General features: G+C 34.3%; 1 pseudogene; it reads left to right on the forward strand.

Annotated features, from left to right (window-relative positions):
- The window catches only part of LOC101580340, a 108,319-nt pseudogene that overhangs the window by 24,434 nt on the left and 76,834 nt on the right, over positions 1-7,051 (forward strand).

The raw sequence follows: 7,051 nt of genomic DNA on the forward strand, positions 1-7,051 counted from the left end.
GGAGTGGTGGGGGGCGGCCCAAGGGGCTGGGAGAGGGTCCGGCCCACTCTGCGCCTGGGCTGGGACTGGTCCCGCCGGCGCAGGGTAGCAGGAAGCTCAGTACACTCACCGGACCTGGGCTAGGACTGCTGTATAAATATTCTTTTATGACATGATACACTCTACTATAGATCTCTATTTTAAAAAGGCTGATGACTAAATGAGCAATCTTAAATGATAGTGTAAATTGAATAACTTGAAAAGGAGAAATGGAGCATTTCTTGAAGTTACCCAGAGAAGACAGGACTGACATTACAGCAGGGATAACTTGCCCTAAAACCTGCATCTGCATAATTACCATAAGTGCACATGTTCAACAGTCACCTTTTTCAACCGTGTAGGCAGTAAAGGAAACAATGTTCTAGAGGGTATTTTTAACAAAAAGCATGACATGTCAAAGTGAGCATGATTTTCTTATACCTACTAGTAATGAGCTCAGTGTTACTTTGAAGACTTGATTCAACCTAAAAATGATATTTACAAATACACATTTTTACTTAACATACTAGTTAAATATACATGAGTAAAACTTCTGTGTGCAGTGCAAGTTTAACCCACAGGGTTTTGTTTGTTGTTTTTTTAGATAGGGTCAGACTGTTGCAGTTCAGGCTGGCCTCAAACTCAAGGCGATGATCCTCCTGCCTCAGCCTCCCTAGTGATAGGATTGCAGGTGTGCGCTACCACACCCAGTTAGCCAACAGATATTTAAGTGACCAACTGCAACAATTTACATGACTGAACAAAGATGAGGGCTAAAGACAATATACATATTAGCACTTTTTTTCATATTAGCACTTTAAACATAACTTACAAATGAAGTATAAATTATGAAGTTTATTTCATTTTTAATTTACTTTTTATGAGAATATTCAGATGTAGTTCCTTTTTGAATATTTTTTGTGCTGATGTTCATTATGTTGAAGTAAATTCTGACCTCTTGTTTTTGCAGGTTCTTCATGCTGTGGAATTAACAGGAAGACAAAGAGATCATCTTGTTGATGAGATTTATTCTGTTCATGAAGGAGAAGTTGTAGTTTCACCGTGGAATCATGAAGTATTGTGTAAATAAATGAGAAAATTGTCTTGAATAATTTTAGTAAATTTATGACTAATAATAAATATTCACACTACAAAGCTATAGTAAGAAAAATAAACCTTTAAATTACTGAGGATTTTGATCTTTCAGCAAAGAATGGTTAGCCCATGAAGTAAAAAATGTAGATGAAATAAATTCTTGATGGAAGGAAATAGGGAATATTTTGTGCAATAAAGATTTCATAAATATACAAATTTTAAGCTATGTAAATACTAACCATGATGTTGTGGATAGTTAGAAAAATGAGCATTCCAGCAGCAATGTGCTTTTTCTTTTCTATTAAGTATATATTTACTACTTTCTTCCATCTCTTACTTCCCATTTTTATTTTTGGTGTTTTGTGGTTAAAATTGGAATATAGACCACATTATGTGTCATTATCAGTTTAGTGACTGAATTTGAAGACTTTTAAGTAGCCAAGAAATAGACTATAATTGGAATCTATTTTTTTTGAAGACACAGGATTCTATTTTTATTTGAAAATAATTTCCATAAGTGTTTTGCGTCTATGCAGGACTTGGAGGCACTTAGAAAAAGAAATTAATCAAAGAGAACTTCCAGACCTGCTTCAGAAAGTAGCAAGAAAGATGAGAATAAGTGTGTTCAAAGAAAGCAACTGTATTAATATCATTAAGATGTCTTTTACCACAGTCAATTTTTAAAAAAAATACAAAATAGCAAAAAGCAAAAGTTAGAAATGATTGAACATTTCACTAAAGGAAATAATAATTCAACAATGGTTGCTGTAATGTGTGGCATTATCTTTGAATTAGTTTTTTAGATTACCAGATATAAACATGCAAAATTGGCTAAAAAACCAAAGCAACAACAACAAAAAGTTAGAAGAAATTAGAAAGAAATAAAAAGAAAAAAAAACTTTAAGCATTAAGTGCACCCTTCAAAAGATCAGCAGTAATTATAACTATCCAAATTATCCTGCATATGTTTACATAAACATATCTTTATTCTTTCTTTCTTTTGTCCTTTTTCTCATCCCAGTTTTTCCTTCCCATTGAACAAATTTATTCCCTTTAAAGTATGTATTGTATCTTTCAGATTTTATCTACTCTTTCAGGTGCTCACACTAGCGAGATAATATAATGTTTACAGATTGGGTCTGATTTATTTCACTTACCAACATAGTATCTAGTTGCATCTATATTTCTACAAAACCCTCAAATTTATCATTTATATACCTGACTAATGCTCCATTGTGTGAAAATATCACATCCTTTTTATCCATTTCTCAGATTATGAGCATTTGGGTTGTTTCCAAGAGTTAGCTAAGACACATTGCACTGCTATAGACATGGGTGTACATGTATAGCGGTGGTATGTTGTTTTCCGTTCTTTTGGAAATATACCCAGGAGGAGAATAGCTTGGAGGACCTGCATACTGATTTCTGTAATGGTTGTACCAGTCTGCATTCCCACCAACAGGGGAGAATGGTTCCTTTTCTCCCACATCCCCTCCAGCATTTGTTATTGGCTGACTTCTTCATGTTACCCATTCTTTCTGGGGTGAGATGATATCTTAGAGTTGTTTTAATTTGAATTTCTTAAATGATCAGTGATATTGAATATTTTTTATATATTTATTTTTCATTTGTATTTCTTCATCTGAAAAGTGTACGTTGTTCTCAGATGCCCATTTTTGGTTTGCATTTTTGAATTTGGGTGTTCTGATTTTTTTTTAAATTCTTCATATGTTCTAGATAGAAGGCATTGTCAGAGTAACAGTGGGCTATAATTTTTTTTCCCAGTTTGTGGGTTTTCTTTTTACTATGTTGAAGATTTCCTCTTTTTTATGTATTTGGTACAGAGTCTCACTACGCAGCTCGGACTCATAGTGATCCTCCTGTTTTCAGCCTCCCCAGTGCTGTAATTATAGGTGTGCATCACCATGTCCCATTTCCATGGCTGGCTCAGGGACCTGGGGGCAGGGCCCGCACAGCATGTGGCGCTGGGGATTGAACATCAGTCCTTGCATTTGCCTAAGCAGGCACTTAGTCCACTGAGCTATCTATCCAGCCCTGAAATTTCCTTTGAAGTGCATAAACTTTTCAAAAATGAGATCTCAGTTGTTCATTAATTGAAGTATGTCCCGTGCAGTTTGTTTTCTGCTCATGAACTCTCTATCTACCCCTGTGTCTTTAAGATTCCTACCTACGTTTCTTGCAGATGATTTAGTGTTTATGTTTTAATGTTTAAATGTTTGATCCATTTTGACTTTAGTGCACAGTGCATATGGGTCTGATTTTAGCCTTTGGCATGTGGAAAACCAGTTTTTCCAGCACTATTTATTAAAGAGGCTAACTTTCTTGCAGTTAACTTGTTTGGCCCCTCTATCAATGATAAGGTGGCTGAGTGTGTTTGTAGTTGTGTCTGCATCCTCTAAACTGTTCCTTTTATCCTCCCATCTGTTTGTTTGTTTGTTTTTGGTGGTACCTGGAATTGAACTCAGGACCTTGCCCTTGCCAGGCAAGCACTTATTCTACTAAGCTATCTTCCCAGCCTTCCAATCTGTCTTTATTACAGTACCATGCTGATTTTGTCATACTAGCTTTGCAGTATAATTTTAGGTCAGGGTTTGTAGTACCTCCTGCCTTCCTTTGTTTCCCAGGATTGCTTTTGAAAATCTGGATCTCTTCTGATTCCAGATGAATTTGAAGAAAGTTTTCTCTAGCTCTGTGAGGTATACTAATCATATTTTAATGGGGATTGCATTGAATTGGTATAACAATTCTCAGAGTGTGGCAATTTTCAGTGTTGGTTCTTCCTATTCAGGTGTAAGGAATATCTTTCCATTTTCTGAAATCCTATTTGATCTCTTTTCTCAGTGCACCATATTCATCACTGTATAAATCTTTTACTTCCTTTGTCAGATTGAATCTTACATATTTCATATTTTTATGTTATGGTGAAAGGTGAGGTCTTTCTAATTTCTCTTTCAGTTCATTCATTGTTCACGTACAAAAATGCTACTGATTTTTGAGTGTTGACTTTGTATTCCTGCTACATTAGTGAATTTCTTATTAAATCTACAAGACTATTGGTGGAGTTTATGGGGTCCTCTCTGTAGAGTATCATGTTATTTGAAAATAAGGGTAATTTCAGTTCTTCTTTTCCAACCCATATTCCTTTTGTTTCTCTTGTTTATCTAATTGTTGTGGCTAATGTTTCCAGAACTATATTGTAAAGGAGTGGAGACACCTCAAATCCTTATCTTGTTCCTGATTTTAAAGTGAAGGCTTTCAGTGTTCACCTATTTAGTATGATGCTGGCTCTTGGTTTATCATAGATGAATTTTATTAGTTTGAGATATAGACCATCTATTTCAATTTTCTGTTGGTTTTTTTTTTATCATGAATGAATATTGGACCTTGTCAAAAGCTTTTTTCTGAATCTATTGAGATGATCATGTGTTTTTTATTCTTGTTTCTATTCATGTGGTGTATTACACTTATGGATTTGCATATGTTTAAACATCCCTGCATTCCTGGGATGAATCATACTTGGTCATGATGTATAATTTTCTTGATGATTTGCTGCATTTTGTTTGCTAGTATTTTATTGATTTTTCCATCTATACTCATTAGATATATTGTCCTGTTGTGGTCTTTTTTACTTGGATCTTTCTATGATTTTGAAATCAAAGTAGTACTTGCCTGTAGGAATGAGTTTGGGAGAGTTTCTTCCCTTTCAATTTCATTGAAGTTTGAGAAAAGTTGGCATTAATGCTTCTCTAAATTTCTTGTACAATTCAGCTGTGAATCCATCAGGATCTGGGCCTTTCTTTGTTGATAGGATTTTATTACACTATGAAATTTGTTTCCTGTTATTGGGTTATTCAGAGTATGTATATCTTCTTGACTCAGTCGTGGCATATTATATGTATCTAGAAAACTGTCCATTTCCTCTGTGTTTTCCATCTATGAGAATAAAGATTTTGGAAGTAGGTATTGATGATCTGAATTTCTTGAGAGTCTGTTGTTATTTTGCTCTTTTCATTCCTAATTGCTTGAATTTATCTTTCCTTTTTTGATAAGGTTTGCTAGAGGTTTATTAATTGTATTTATTCTTTCAAGGAACTAACTCTCCATTGTATTGTTCTTTGTATTGTATTACTTGTCTCCATTGCATTAATTTGTTCTCTACTCTTTTTAATTTCCTGCCTTCCTTGGGCTTTTGGCTTGACTTGTTCTTCTTTATCTAATAACTTGAGGTGTGGCAAAGATTGTTTATTTGGGCTTGTTCTGTTTTCCTATGTGTGAATTTAATGCTATAAATTCCCCTGTTGAGTCAGCTTTCATACAGCTACTTTGTCTTAATTCAATGAGAAGAAAGATGTATATTAATAGTGTTTGGACAGGATATCATGTCTGCATCTTGTACTATGAATAACTACTATGAAGACAACTATATGCAATGTACTAACTATTGTAACTGTCCTACTAACCTGTTTGAAACTGTCTTATTGATATTTGTTTTACAATAAAGTTGATTTTAACAAAAGATAACTTTCACTGTATTTCACATTTTCTGGTAAGTTGTATCAGCATTTTCATTTGAAAATAGACCCTTTAGGGAAGGGTCTATGGGGTGTTCAGGGTATCACTACAAGATCGAACTATAGTGATCCACCTGTTCACGGCCTCCCAAGAGTTGGGATTATAGGCGCGTGCCACCACGCCCAGTCTCAATTGCCATCTCAGTGTGTCCTGGGGGTGGGGCCGACATGGCAGGCCCAGAGGATTGAACCCCTGGCCCCTGGGCTCTTTGGCTGGCCCTGATTATACATATTTTTAATTTCTCCTTTAATTTCATCTGTGACCCACTGGTAGCTTAGGAGGTTATTATTTAATTTCCTTGTGTTTATGTGCTTTCTTTTGTCAATAATTTCCAGTTTCATTGCGCAGTGTTCAGATAGTATGCATGGAATAATTTCTATTCCTAGTACATCTTCTATTTTGGAGAATGTCCCATGTGCATCTGAGAATAGTGTTTATTCTGTTGCTGCTGGCTGAAACATTCTGTAAGGTCTACCAAGTGAATTTCTTCACAAGTTTGATTTACTTTTGTTAGGTCTTTGATAATCTTTTGCCTAGTTGATCTGTCTCTTTGTAAAATGACATGTTAAAGTTCCCAATTACAATTCTTTGGTTGCACATTTGATTTTTCACGACTGTTAAAATTTTTCTTATGTAGGTGGGTGCTCCTACATTGGATGCATATATATTTATAATTGTTATCTCTTCCTCTTGCAGTTTTCCTCTAACACATATTCAGTGACCTTTTTTTATCTCTTTGTATGAGTTTTGGTTTGAAGTTGATATTGTCAGCAATCAAAATAACAACTCCTGCTTTTTTCTGCTTTCCTGTGGCCTGGAGAATTGTTTTCCATCCTTTGACTTTCAGGCTGTGAATTTCTTTTTGAGTTAAATGTGTTTCTTGTATGCAGTATTTTGTGGGATTTTGTTTCTTACACAATTCTGCTGGTCTGTTTATTTTTATTTTTTTTCTTACCAAGCACTGGAATTTTATTCATTTTTTAACAGGAAATAAAAACATTTATTTCCATTGAAATCTTGTTTAGTTATGATGTTCTAATATAAAAATGTACCAAAGTAAGAAGTTTACAGAATGCCCTCCTTGCTACTTGTAAAGCTGAAAAGCAACATCATATTTTTTAAAGAGTAAAAACAAATAGCAGAAACAAAGATAGAAATAGAGTAACAAGCAACAGTATAAATGGTACAGAATTACAAATCAAAAATAAAAATTTATCAATGGTTGTTGTATTGCATATTTTGATCAGAAAATATTTTATTGAGATTAATAGATATAAGTATGCATAATTGGCCAAATAAACAGTAATGCTTATTTTTAATGAACCTTAATTTTTACTTGCCTTTT

This window comes from Octodon degus, unplaced genomic scaffold, assembly GCF_000260255.1.
Source record: "Octodon degus isolate 3935 unplaced genomic scaffold, OctDeg1.0 scaffold00321, whole genome shotgun sequence".
NCBI classification, from domain to species: domain Eukaryota; kingdom Metazoa; phylum Chordata; class Mammalia; order Rodentia; family Octodontidae; genus Octodon; species Octodon degus.